The sequence below is a fragment of the Scyliorhinus torazame genome, chromosome 13 (assembly GCF_047496885.1).
Source record: "Scyliorhinus torazame isolate Kashiwa2021f chromosome 13, sScyTor2.1, whole genome shotgun sequence".
Taxonomy (NCBI): Eukaryota; Metazoa; Chordata; class Chondrichthyes; order Carcharhiniformes; family Scyliorhinidae; genus Scyliorhinus; species Scyliorhinus torazame.
Window position 1 is genome coordinate 147923913 of NC_092719.1, and position 14952 is coordinate 147938864.

Sequence of the window (14952 nt, forward strand, 5' to 3'; positions counted from 1 at the left end):
GGAAAGGCTCTTGAGCTGGAAGAACCGTGCAAATAATGAAACAGAGCACAGGGTGTGCTCCAAGTTTCTCTGATGCCACGCTCGAGGCCTTGGTGCAGGAGATTAGCAGAAGGAGCTTTGGACAATATAGAGGTGGGATCTGCATGTGATGTGCCACCAGGCACAGGTATTCTGCATCCAGTGCAGCTGGAAATGATAGTGCTCATGCCAATTTGCCAAAAGGTCAGGTCACACGTATATTCTGCTTCAAAGGGCACATGAAGAGTTTAATGGGGCAGTGTGGTATTTTTAAAGGATAGGCTTGCAGACCACAAAGATAAAAGTAAACAAGAGCTTTATTGGAATCCACAGTCTATGAGGATGGACAGTCCTTTGCAAGCACAAACAGGTGATGATGCCATTACTGTCACGTGATCAGACTCTTAAAGTAACCTTGTTCCAACTAGGAACAAACATGAATGCACAACACTTTTCTCCCTCTTTACATTGGAGGCACCTGCAATGAAACACAATTTAACATTAACAATCAAAATTTACAATATGAAAAATTAATAAACACGACAATCAATAAGTTAGGCGTTTTGGAGGATGTTCATTTATGTGTGGTTGTCAGCGAACCTCAATCATCTGCTTTTTCATGTTGACTGCTCTCGTATTTTTGGCTTAGTTTGTACATTGCACGGAGGTTGACTCGGTGTTGAATTGTCCTCAACTGGGGTACTGTCTTCCAGTTGTTTCTGGTATTGTCAGGTTCTCAGGAATGTCTAGGTCTTCACTTGTCACAGTTTATTGTGGATTCTCCATTGACTCTGTCTCTGGAAAACCAGTTCTAGTTGCTAAAAGTTGGTCAGTGTGTCTTTGTCCTGAATTTGAATGGTGTAGTAGACCGGTCCAGTCTGTGCTAAGACAATGGCAGGAATCCACTTCTCACTGGTGGTATAGTTCCTTGCCAATACCTCCTGATCTTTCTGAAAAACACAGAGTTTAGCCCCTGTTCTCACAGCGCAAAACCTGACTCGCTGTTTCCTTTTTAACAATTTCCTTTGTTTTAGGATGCTTCAGCAGATCAAACGCTGTGCTTCACTGATGTTTTGTCATGAGTAAGGCCGGAGAGCACTTCCGGTGGCGGCCATAGAGTGAGTGGGTCTGCCTGAGGATGTATTTTGTGGCCTTTTTGCATGTTTAGCGGGGGTTGTGCAGGTGGAAAAGCGGTACAGTGGAAGAATTACAATTCCTCCTCCAGTGAGAAATGTCAGAGAGTTATCAAATGAAGAGTGCGTCGAACAAGGGGCACTCTTCGGATTCAGAGTACACGGGTGGCTTAGGAGGTGAAAACATAATGGAGGGACCTGTGGCATCATTGCCCGCTCAGTGGTTGGCGGATAAGTTGCTAAGGTTCCTATCGACCAAATTCAAAAAGCAAAGGCAGGCAGTCACTGAAGACTTGTCGAAGCCTGCAGCCAACCCAGCAAATAAATAATCAATTAAAGGCAGAGGGTACTCTGCGCAAAATATTGGATTAACTTTAAAATCACTGCATATGTGTACTGAACCACCTTGCTTTATCACAGATTCTATCACCATGGCCCAATCACTTACATTCATGGGTTCGAGGACCCCCATCTTGACCATCCTCTCTAATTCTGCCTCAAGTATAGGCCTGATTTATCCTTTAAGCATCTTGCTTGGCTTTCGTCCTTAATCTTTAGCTTGACCGAGATCTCTTTCATGCTTCCCAGTTCTCCATTAAAAACAATGGCATGTTTCTTTAAAATCTTTGGTAGACCTGCTTCAGACACTAACATGAGATTCACCTCGGCCCAGGTTCTCCCCATTAGGGCTGGATAGTTACCTTTAACGATGTTCAGGGACATGTCAGTCTGTTTATGCACATTTACATCGATATGGCCCCTCAATGGAACCACTTCCGTAAAGGCTTTTGGTAGTGTTTTTGAGGGTTTTAAGGTGATATGTCATAGTCTCTCTTGGTAAACAGTTTCTGGGACCAACGTAACTGCTGCTCCAGTGTCCACCGACATTTTCACTGGTTGTTCAGTAAAGGAATGACTTAGCAACAGTTTGTTGTGCCTGCAATGGCAGTGGCTCTGATCCTTTCTCGCACCCATTTTGTAACACATGGATCCTGACTCCCCTATTCGGTTTTCCATTTGATACACTGGGTTCTTACTTTTTATAGTTCTTGATAGGAAAGTGTTGTTCCTTTCTCCAACACAGACATTTGATGTGTCTGTTTTTACCACAATTCCAGCATTTTGCATCTTTGCACCAGCAGTCTGCTGTTGCGTGCCCAGTTTTTGCATATTGGTTGCAATTCGGAACTTGTGTCTGTTTTCACGTCTCAGTTGTCATTTTATGGATTCTATTCCTTTCCTTTCTCGATGAAGGGTGAGTTGCTGTCAAATGTTCGGGCAGAATTTGCCTAAAACTGTCTATTTGGTTATGTTCTGGAGGAGAGCAACCTGATGTGCGTCTGCTCAGCACACCGGAAGTCTCTAGCCCTCAACTTAATTGCTGGGCTTCTTTAGCTGCTAATCCCATAGAAATCATCATTTCGAAAGACTTTTTAGGTTCATGTTGCTTCCTATTAATCACTAGGACAGCTTAGTTTTTTAACCCCCCCCCCAATCTGTCTCTAATTCAAGACATAGATTTTGAGAGCAGGGAGGTTACGATGGAGCTGTATAAAACGTTGGTTAGGCCATAGCTGGAGTACTGTGTTCAGTTCTGGTCACCACATTTAGGTCAGTTGGCTGGGCAGCTGGTATGTGATGCAGAGCATGGGTTCAATTCCTGTACTGGCTGAAGTTATTCAAAAAGGCCCGCCTTCTCAACCTCAGGTTAAATCACCACTAGTCAGCTCTCCCCCTCAAAGGTGAAAGCAGCCTATGGTTACCTGGAACTATGGCGACTTAACTTTATCGGAAGGATGTGATTGCATGAGAGAGGGGGCAGAGAAGATTTCCCAGGATGTTGCCAGGACTGGAGCGTTTCAGCTATCAAGAGGGACTGGATAGGCTGAGGTTGTTTTCCTTGGAGCAGAGAAGGCTGAGGGGGGACCTGATTGAGGTGTATAAAATTATGAGTGACATAGATAGGGTAGATAGGAAGAAAGCTTTCCCCATAGTAGAGGAGCCAATAACCAGGGGGCATAGATTTCAGATAAGGGACAGGAGATTTGGAGGAGCTTTGAGGAAAAGCTTTTTCACCCAGGAGATAGTGGGAATCTGCAACTCACTGCCTGAAATGGTGGTGGAGGCTGGAACCCTCACCATATTTAAAAAGTATTTAGGTGAGCACTTGAACTGCCATTACATACAAGGCTACGGAGGAAGTGTTGGAAAATGGGATTAGAGTAAATAGGTGCTTGGTGGCCAGTGTGGACATGATGGGCCGAAAGGCCTCTTTCTGTGCTGTAGAAACTGTGTGACTCTGTCTCCAAATTCACAGTACTCAGCTAATTTCTTCAAAGAAGCTATGAACTGTGTGATTGATTCAACTTCTTGGTTACGTTTATGGAACTTGAACCACTTGACACTACATTACTTATTTTTTTCAAACAAGGTACCCTGAGCTCAGGCTGTTTCCATCTGAGGTTTGGAACACGCCCAGCTCTAAGCTATTGTTTCAGGGTATTTGCTACTCACAGTGCCCCTGTACTGATCTTTCTGGGTAGAGCATGTGGCGAGTTTCTTTTCGATGTTGTTTCCTCCAAAATCTACCAAAATTTTGGTTCTTTCGATGGCTGCTACCAATATTTGGGACCCCTTCATCATCAGCTTTGGTGTAGCAACATGTTTAGCTTCTTAATCCTTTTCAGTTGTCTGTGCATGGATCAACACATTTTCTTTATTTTACTTCTCCAAGAGTCTGCCAGCGTGGTACCGACCTCCTCGTCACCATTTTTCTTTGAGGTATTTTTAAATGATAGCCTTGCAGACCACAAAGGTACAAACAAACAAGAGCTTTATTGGAAAAGTGTTTCCTCTACAGGCTGCTGGGATAGACTGTTTGCCTGCACAAACGGCCGATGATATAATCAGTACATTACGTGGTCGGATTCTTAAAGTGACCTTGTTCCAACTAGGAACAAACGTGAACATATAATAGGCAACACACAGTAAAAGGTTAAGAGGCATGCACAATTAAGTACTTGTTGCACTGGCACGCCTGCCAGAGAGACTGTTTTCACTTCCAGGGAGCATGGGGCAGTTCAGCAAATCAATGAATCACAGAATTACAGAAAATACTGTGCAGAAGAGGCCCTTCAGCCATTGAATCTGCACTGACACATGAAAAATATCTGACCTACCTATCTCATCCCATTTGCCAGTAATTGGCCCCTAGCTTTGAATATTATGATGTGCCAAGTGCTCATCTAGGTACTTTTTTAAGGATGTGAGGCAACCCTCCCAGGCAGTGCATTCCAGACCATCACCATACTCTGGGTAAAAATGTTTTTCCTCACATCCCCCCAAACCTCCTGCCCCTCAACTTGAACTTGTGTCTCCTCGTGTTTGACCCTTCAACTCAGGGGAAACTATGTCCATTCCTTCATAAACCTGTACACCTCGATCAGGTCACCCCTCAGTTTTCTCTGCTCAAATGAAAAGAACCCAAGCCGATCTAACCTTTTTTCATAACTTAAATGTTCCATCCCAGCCAATATCCTGGTGAATCTCCTCTACACCTCCTTCAGTGCCATCACATCCTTCCTATAATGTGGCGACCAGAATTTTACACAAAACTCCACTTATGGCCTCATCAAAGTTCCATACACCTCAAACATGGCCTCCCTGTTTTTGTAATCTATGCCTCAATTGCTAAAGGCAAGTATCCTATCAGCCTTTTCCTGGAGGGATTCCCATCCATCCAATTGTACGCACTCCACCCCAGCCTCAGAACCCACCAGTGGTTGGGAGGGAAGGATTCTGTGTGTGTGGGGTGGGGGGAGTGTGGGGGGGGGGGGGGGGGGGGGGGGGGTTAAATTCCGGCCATAAAATCTCAGTATTGCACTCCGCTAGTGTAACTTGCTGTCATTCAAGCTCAGGCTTCTGGCATCATGGGGCTTGCACGGTCTCACAGCTGTCTCGGAGTTTTCTCCAACAGATTACTCAGATGGTGGAGGCACCTCCTGAGGGGCAATAACATTGGCTCTAGCTCTGCGGGACACAACCTTGCTATCCACCCGCAGAATGGCAGTAGTTGTTCTTCGATCCATGGCACTCTGCCTATCAACCAGTCAGCTGGACTGTTGTCACTCATACTGAGGTGCTGCAGTATGAAGCTGGATATTTCTAAGCCCAGAGCTGCTCAAGGCCATCCTGCAATGCCATCTGCAGTCTCTCCCACTGAAAGTCAGTATTCTTTCACCAGTATTGCTGCAGCCATTGAGGTAACAGGACAAAGGAGATTAGGCCAGACAGGCACCTGGAGAAGAGACACTAAAGGATTGTGCAAGGTTATTGATTGACTTTGCTGGGAATGTAGATGTTTTTTTGATAGGGTATTTTGAAATCTTTATATTTAGTTGTGGTTTTTATTTCAACATTGCAGTAAAAGAGGCTGCTGTGCTGGACAGTGACAGAGGGAAGGGGAGATGTGGGACTGTTATAGGGACTATTGTATGAGGGAGGCGGTGGCATCGTGGTATTATCACATGACCAGTGACCCAGGTATAATGTGTTGGGGTCCCAGATTCAAATCCCATCATAGTGAAATTTGAATTCAATAAAAATCTGGAATGAAAAGTCAAATGATGACCATGAAACCATTGTTGATTGTCGTAAAAACCCATCTGGTTCATTAATGTCCTTCAGGGAAGGAAATCTGACAGCCTTCCCCAGTCTAGCCTACACGTGACTCTAGACCCACACAAAGATGCGGTTGATTCTTAACTGTCGCCCATGGAAATGGCCTAGCAAGCCACTCAGTTCAAGGACCATCAGGGATTGGCAACAAATGCTGGCCCAGCCAGCGATGCCCACATCCCAAGAATAAATGAAAAAATAATAATTTGGGGTGTGGTCAGTGGAGCGTTAATATCAAAGAGGTGAGCATGTATATCCTGTCTGGAAAGTGGTGTAATGGTTTCTTCCTCCTTCTCGTCCTGCTCCTCAATCCCTTGTCATGCCCCTGGTGGCAAGGGCTGTACACATATACTGAAGTGGTTATGCAGGGTACCACAGACTACAATGAATCAGGACACAGCTCCAGTGAGTACAGGAGGCCTCCTCCAGAGCAGTCCAGGTGGTGGGACCACTCCGCGAACACACACCATTGGGCTTCTCTATGATGTTTCTCGTGGCAGTATAGCACTCATTGTATGTATGCTGTGCATATGTTGTTGGATTTTGGAGCAGAATCATGAGCCAGGTGTTTAATGAATAACTTTTGTTACCCAGCAGTCACTCCCTGGTTTGACATGGTGGATCAATGGCTGGTGGAGAATAAATAATATATATAAGTTAATAAATACATTATGACAGCTGCCTGGATAGTGGACATTCATCAACATGCTGAACTCAAAAGACACAAAACAACTACACATTTACAGAATAGAATCTTTTGCAAATATGGTACATCTTGCCATTGAGATGCAACATCCTCAAAGCCATTTGCAAGCAGTCAGTGGCACCATGGAGAAGCCTGCAATCGTGAAAAAGGCATGCACAGACTTCACCCGTTTTACTCTGGTCAGACAGAGTAGTATGTGCCTGTTAACTCCCTTATATAGCAGTAGATGACAAAGTAGGAGATGATACAAATGTCGCTTGCTGCAGCCTGGAAATATCCCAAGACAATGCAGTTCAAAGCCACAGCCAACCTTCACAGCCACTGGCAGTGCTGCCTTTGCTCTTCTCTTAGATTACAGGTCTGGTAGCTCTTGTTTAGTTGGAGGTAAGAGAATTGCCCTATGAGGATCTGGTTGGATAAGGCTTCAGGATGAGAACCCACCTCACCTTCCTCCTCCAGCCTCTTTTCTGAGTCTACTCCATCTCCCTCCCATTCTGATATCCATGGTGGGTACTAACTACAGCAGCCATAACTGGGAGCAAATGCTCTGACCTGTACCCTTTGAAGAAAGGTCGTGCTGGACCGAAACATTAACTCTGTTTTTCTCTCCACAGATGCTGACAGACCCACTGAGATTTTCCAGCACTTTCTGTTTTAATCAGAAACTAATCTGAGAGTAGGTTATGATCCCTGTAAATAGGGCTGGTGTGTTGGAGGTTGGATGTTATCATTGCTAACAGAAGTTCAGCTGTGCATATTTAAAAGAGGCCGTTAACTGGAGCAGCAAAGTTGAAAATGGCAGCATGGACATCAAATTGGTATTAAACACTGACTGACACCATAACTTCCTAGTCAGCATACTTCCAGTATGTGCTCTTAATGCCGGCCCTACTTGACCTTCCCAAAATGGCATCCAGCCATTGTATGCTGAAAGTTGCCATTCCGGGACAAATCCAGCAAATGTAGTGGTGAAACTGCAGGATTGCAACCCTTGACTGCCTTTTAACACTTTGCTTCCAATTATTATCATCCCACAGTTTCTCATAATTTGACCTCCTCAGTTGGCAATTTGATATGTCTTCTTTGAGTCTAGGGGTGGAATTCAGCGGGCCCGTTAGCCGTGAGCGTAAATCCCGTAATGGCTGCAAAATATCATGCAAGGCCAAAAATGGATTTGCACTCAGGGGACTTCCGATTGCGATCTACCTGGGCTCTTCCCGATGCTGCAATCAAGGCCCGAACCTGATTTACACCAATTTGAATGCATTATAATGCACTTAATGAGTCAAATCTTCGGCCCTCATTGAATCTTCCCAACCACCAGGCGTGATGCCATGTTGTCGAGAATTACCGCTGGTTTTTAAAAATAGGAACCAGGCGCCGTGACTTCTGAGAGGGAGGAAGGACATGAGCACCCCTCGCCAACCAGTACCAAGGAGTCCAAGGAGACAGAGCTACAGAGCTCACTGGTCAGCTCCGGGGGCGGGAGGGGGTTCAAGGCTGCTGGGGGTGGGAGGGGCTTGGGTTGCGTTTCGGGACTTATGGGTTGGGGGTTGTGGCTGGTGTATGTGGTCCTGCCGCCTGCCTCTTGTATTGTCGTTAAAGTGCCCAGATGACCCCTGGTGGGAGAATCAGAAACTTTGAGCCTTAGGCATGGCTTTTTCCTTGTGGGGCGAAAAACATTTTTCACAGTGCCTGAAAATTGCATTCCTTATCCACTGGAGGGAACAGGAATTGCACCGATTTTCTTGCTGGAAATGACACTTTGCCATTTTTTAGGAAAGTTCCACCCTGGGTATCTGTTCTCCCAACATCTCTCCTTAATCCTATGCTTGTGGACACACTACATAATTACCAGCTACATTGATATTCAGCCAACAATCATCGAGATATTTCCAATGTACTTTGTTATTGTAACTCCTCTTGTTCCATATTTAACAGCAAGCTGTAACAAATAAATGTTAGAAAAAGGGACGCTGACTGTTGGCATATTAGATAATTGAAATATTGCTGGATTGTAGTCAGCTGCAATAAATGTGGATTGCCTCCAACCCCTTCAATTTGATTTGGCAAAAACAAATATTCTTGCTGCTCATTTACTAACTCATGCATTTGTTGAAAAATGCTGTTTAAAGTATTATTATAAGTTATTCTACCCATTCAATATCTGGGTTGTTATTTGAAAAGGAAGAATGTGCAAGGTGATGGGTAAAAGGCATTAACGGAATTGTTCATTCGGAGGGCTGGTGCTGAAACAGTGGGCTGGATGGCCTTCTTCTGCACTATAATAATTCTGTGATTCAGTTTATAAGATGGCGGAAGGAAGTGTATCATATGCCTTAGTATGTTGGGCTTCCTTAATGACATGTATGTCGCACACCAGCACTGTTTGAAGCTGTTCAAAACATATTTAATCAAAGTTGCTATGCTAGTTGGAAGACCCTTTTGCGACTGGATCCCACAGCAGCTCCTCCACATGTGATAAACACGGTTGTTTGTGTTTTAAGTCTGATTGACACCTCTGGCTTCCTCTCGTCATGTGACCATGCCACGACGCTGCCACTGGCAGCAGACATGTTAAGACCAGCTAAATAAAACCTCTCACAGAAACAGACACTGATGAAGACTGCTGACCTTATACACATAACAATGGTCATCACTTGGTGCACTAACCAGCTGCATGGGCCTACCCAGCTCCATTTAAATAGGTCATGCAGGTTAGTTGCTTGTTTGTCACGTCAGGTTGTTGGTTTACTTTTATTTGACCCTGAATAGTTAATTTTGACTTCTAAGAAGAAAATATTGCTGGTGTTGTTGTTTTCGTCTGCCTTCTCAAGAGTCATGGGTGGTCTGTATGTGGGAGTTTGTGGGCAGCAAGAATGTCCTGGAATGCCACATCTGCAGGAAATGTCTCTCTAAGTCACTCTAGCTGCAAGTCATTGAACTGGAGTGCAAGTTAAACACCCTCTGACACAGAAGGGAATGGGATAAATTTCTGGATACATTACACTAGAGTACAGTCACTACTCAGGAAAACACATGCAGAGGAAGGAAGGTGTAAGTGTGATTGTCGCACAGCAGTATGGAGGGAATGAAGGTGAAGGAAGGCCTTCAGATACTGTCCAACAGGCCCAATACATTTAATACCTGTGAAGATAAGGAGAAAGACTGAAAGGGTTACAGCCATAATGTTGACCTAGGTACCAGGGACAGAGGGCTGGATCCTCCGCTGTCGGGATTCTCCATTTTTACGGTAGCCCGGGGGTTTCCAGGTGGCGTGGGGCTGCCCCACAATGGGAAACCCAATTGACCAGCCGGAGAAACGGAGCATCCCGCCGGCGTGCTGAACCAGAAATCTGGTGCGATGGGACGGAGAATACAGCCCAGAGGGTTGTGCAAATGATGAAGGAGCAGAATAGAAATGTAGTTACAGTCTCTTCATCCTCTGGATTTACAAGCAAAATTCTTGAGTGTGTGTGGCCTACTTGATGCCAGGGTAATGGATAACGATGTAGTTAGAAACAATAGAAACAAACTGGGCAAAGGAAAGGCAAGACCCGTTAGTGGTAGCTTATGAAGGACCATTGTCATTGGAAGAAAAGGAGGCTGTCCTGCTAAGAGACGTCCAGGAGATAGGAGTGAAATTAAATCTGGAGCTCAAGGGTGATCATTTCATGTGCAGGACAAACAGGAAAGTTAAAGGATTGGTGTGGGAAAGAGGTGTTCCATTTTATTGTACAACACGCCTATTTCGGCACACAAAAGAAACTGTATAGCTAGGATATTCTTCACCTGATGCGAGCAAGGACCGAGTTCACTGATGAAAAGATATACAATGGTCGTCAAACCAATAAAGGGGGAAGGGGGCATGGGGTGTTGGGCGAGTCACTCCAAATAAAGGTAAAAATAGCCTAAAGATTACAAGGACAGGATGAGACCAAATTCTTACTGTTGTAGCGTGAGATAATACGGCAAGGCAATGTTAAATCACAATGATGATTTATTGACAAAGGAAGAACTTTATATTTACAGTTCAACACAACTCCAACACAGGACTAGTTCCCTCGACTCCCGGACTTACTCTGAAGATTCCCACTATTCCAGTCTGTGCCTTGGCACCCGATAGGTGTAGGTTTGCATGCTCCATCGCCATAGGTTCCAGAAGGGTCACATGGCCATGAAGGATCGCCCCTTAAAGGAGCCTCACTACCACATTCCTACCCCTTAAGTTCTCTTACAATTACACAAAAAAAAATCATTTAAAATTGTGTACAGTCAAACAGTATTAACAGTAAGGGAGCTAATGGGAAAAGTTCATAAGATCAGGGGATGTTTGGAGTCTTCTCGAGCGCCACAACTCTGCAACTGGTTCCTCCATACTTGAGGTAACAGAGTCCACATTAAGGCAAGCAAATTTACAGATTCCAGAGGTGATCCTCTTCAACTCCTTCTGCTGACACATGAGATTCCCCTTGGGAATTCCATGGTCCTACCACCGCTGACTCTGTGGCTGGTAAACTGGTAACTACCACTGGGTCCTCACACCTCGTTGTGGGGCGGCAGCTTCCCACCGTCTCAAATTATATACATGCTTCTGGACTTAGCGGCCCTGTAAGTTAATGACATAAGATACTGGGACAGGCCTTGCAATAAACTTGTCGGGTACACAAGCTGATCCCTCTTTGAAATTTCAGACGAAAACAAAATCCTCCATTTCAGGACGGATGGATAGGAACACGGGCCCAGTGGGCAGGCAGCACTTGGAGACAGCTGGTAGTCCTGAGGAGTGGGCTAGCTGACAGTATTACTGATAAGGCCGCTGCCCTAATAGGGGCAGTGTTCCAGGAAGGGTGCCAAAGGCCATTGTGCATGTAACCTTTGTTTGGGATTAGCTTTGCTATTCCTCTGCTTCCCCTGCAGTGAGGCTACACTTCTGTTGAGTGAACTGAGGCGTGGCAACACCTGGTGTGCCACCGATTGAGCTTGGCCACGCCCATCCCGTTGATGGGTCAGCTGGGATCTGAAGGTTTCCAGAGGGGCGGAAGAGTGCTGTAACTTGTACCACATAGGTGCATTGTAAATAAATACTGTAGCAATGGCTGTCTGAGCCAGGCAACCCTGATCCCGAGAGAGACACCTCAAATCCATGCAGCTGATACCAATTTGCTCCCCACTACTTCCCCGGCTATGGCAGCCACCCCCCAGCAAGCGATCCAATTTAGAAACATTTTGCTTACCTTCTCTCTCCCTTAGCAACCATGGTCCCAGTCCCCGCTTGCAAATACCTGTAGTGAACTGTACCTATGTGACCTCCACCTGAGAGGAGCATCACAAAGACGGGGGGGGGGGCTTAGTGAGTCACATGGTAATGGGATTTAAATGCCAAATGATGATTTTGCATGCCGCCAACAGCGCAGGGCACGAACCTCGCAAACACCACCAGCGAGGTACGAGACCATTATGTTTGGTTCGGTGGCGGACGCGGACCTTGATTTTGGCCAGACCATCGATTCTCATTTCCAGCATTGCAGGGCAGAAAATCCAGGCCCTAGTTACTGACCTCTGCACAAATACAGATGGCCAGATTATCTTCATCAGTGTAGCTTTGAGGTTGAGTATTCTGCAGGCTCGTGCAATTGCAAGTAGTTAATATGCTGAGCTTGCTACCATCACAGTGTTAGTGATAGTGAAGTGACTTGTGACATTGAAGACTACTGGATTGCACTGATTTTGCACGTACCAGCCTCCCCGAAAAGGCGCCGGAATGTGGCGACTAGGGGCTTTTCACAGTAACTTCATTTGAAGCCTACTTGTGACAATAAGCGATTTTCATTTAATTCCATTTCAATTGTGAATCTTGTTACGTGCAAGAAACGGAAAGCAGAATTGCTGTCAGATAGTGCACTGCAGGAAGTTAACCAATACCTAAAAACTTTTGTGGCCTCACAAAATAGAGGAAGAACTGGTTCCATACTAAAGAGTATGTAACGAACGTGCATTGTTTGGTGACAACTGTATTGCATGTGGAACTCAGGCATTTATCCCAAAAACTCTTGGAGCACCGAGTATTGTATCCTTTTTAAAAAAATATTTTAAAAATAAATTTAGAGTTCCCAATTATTATTATTTTTCCCAATTAAGGGACAATTTAGCGTGGCCAATCCACCTAACTTGCACACCTTTGTGCTGTGGGGTTGAAACTCATGCAGACAACTAGAAAATGTGCAAACTCCCAATCGACAGTGACCCAGGGCTGGAATTCAAACTTGGGCCCTCAGCGCTGCAGTCCCAGTGCTAACTACTGTACCACGTGCTGCCCCTGAGTATTGCATCTTGTCCATGAAAGATATCTGGGTGTTGTAGTGATCTGTACATACATCTGCACATACACCAGGGACTACAGACAGATGTAACAGCCACAGCATCACTAGAGGGCAGCATCAGAGACGGGTATAAAGGGTCCAGCCCAAGGGAGGATCCGCCTCTTTCAGAAGCACAGGGCCTAGTGAGCAGCAGCAAACAGAGACAGCTCAGCATAGGCAGCTTACCTTAGCTTCACTGGTCATACCTCTTGACTGTATTATATCTAGTTAAGCTCTGGAAACAGAACGAACCCATTGAATAAAGTATTTGTGTTAACTGGAAGTCTACAATCTTTATTCAGACTTGGAGAATAACATAGGTGTTGTGAAGATGAAACAAGGTGAAGCACTCTGAATGATTGTTATATAGAAAAGTACATTAGAAACTGCGTGGTTTGCACTCTCAGTGAGAAATCTGTTAAAGTGCACCTCTTCAACTGACCCCATGACCAACAAAGCCATGGCACCTGCTCAAAGTTGATACTTTTGGAGAAACTAAAGCAGCCCCTAGGAATCAATGTTTTCTGTTTGTTGCTCAGGATCCACATTGCAACTGGCTGGAAATTACAGTAACAAATGCCATCACCACCACTTTGGTCGTTGAAATTCCAGGCAAGTTATTTACAAAATAGGGTTTGCTGGAGACTATCACTACAGACAATGTTTCCAGTCAGTTCACAGCTTTGGAATTCATTACCATCTGTCATTGTAATGCAATCCCACAATCAAATGGTAGCATCAAATGATTCAACAGGGTGGTAAAGGACAGCCTGAGAGCTAGTACATCGGAGAGGAAAACCTTTGGACAACTCATTCACATCCTACTTCACACATATCGATCCAACTGTAACACTGATAACCTTCACACGTCACTGCTGTCGTCATTCAACGAGAATGTCAGGGCAAAAACAGAAGAAATTGCAAAGAGACAATGTAAAGCAGAAGCATAGATCCACAAGTGAACAGGCACAAGGGAACCACGATGTGAATGTGGACATTGGGCTCACATCGGTCAGCCAATTTGCAACCACAAACCTGATTCCTCTCAATCTGGACCAAAGCAAATCAAGTGATTGCTTGGTGCCAATGATTTTCTGTTGGATGACAACATTAAATTGAATGTAAGATGTTTGATAGTGTATAGGGCAGAATATTTCAAGGACAGCGATTATGAGGATATGTTCCCTTTTCCAATGAGTGGCGATGATGCCGGTCATCTGCCTTATTAAGTTAATCGCTCAGAACCACAATCTCAAACTTGTTGATCTCAACGTTGAAGACCTTTGCATCTCAAAGACTGTGTCTGTACTTGGAGAAAATGGATAAGCTGCACACTAAAAAAATGACTCAATGCGCGTGTGTTTGTTGTTTAGGATAGTTTGATTGAAAATGTCTTTGGTTTTATGTAGGGATAAATTTTCCATTCCTGCCCGCAATGGGAAGTGTTGTGGGCAAGTTGGAAAATTTGATGGATCATTTAAAGGTCCGTTGACCTCGGTTGGGAATTTCCGGTCTCAGGGTGGCTGCGACCACAAAATTCCGCCCGTAGTGTTTAATTGTTCCTGTTGTTCTGTGTTTGATTATGAGTGTGTTTACTATTGATGGTCACTGTGCGTGATTGGTTAAAGCTGGGCATGCACTCAGAGAAAAGTAAACAAACTATGGAAAGAGCTGGAAGCCAGAGCTGAAGTGTGGAATAGATATTTCAAAACACTGTAAATAAACCTTTTACACACAAAGAAATTAGTGTCATGTCTGTAAACTGGATGGTCACATGGACGCTAATATGACGGCAGCACGGTAGCATTGTGGATAGCACAATTGCTTCACAGCTCCAGGGTCCCAGGTTCGATTCCGGCTTGGGTCACTGTCTGTGCGGAGTCTGCACATCCTTCCTGTGTGTGCGTGGGTTTCCTCCGGTTGCTCCGGTTTCCTCCCACAGTCCAAAGATGGGCAGGTTAGGTGGATTGGCCATGGTAAATTGCCCTTAGTGTTCAAAATTGCCCTTGGTGCTGGGTGGGGTTATTGGGTTATGGGGATAGGGTGGAAGTGTGGG

The 14952-nt window shown here is 45.0% G+C and overlaps 1 long non-coding RNA gene across 1 annotated transcript in view; it reads right to left on the reverse strand.

Moving 5' to 3' along the window:
* Nucleotides 1-347: 347 nt before the first annotated feature.
* The window catches only part of LOC140387733 (uncharacterized), a 118488-nt gene continuing 103883 nt past the window's right edge, over nucleotides 348-14952 (reverse strand). Inside the window, exon 4 of the long non-coding RNA XR_011933984.1 lies at nucleotides 348-496. This is a non-coding gene — a long non-coding RNA (uncharacterized lncRNA). The remainder of the gene's footprint in view (nucleotides 497-14952) is intronic.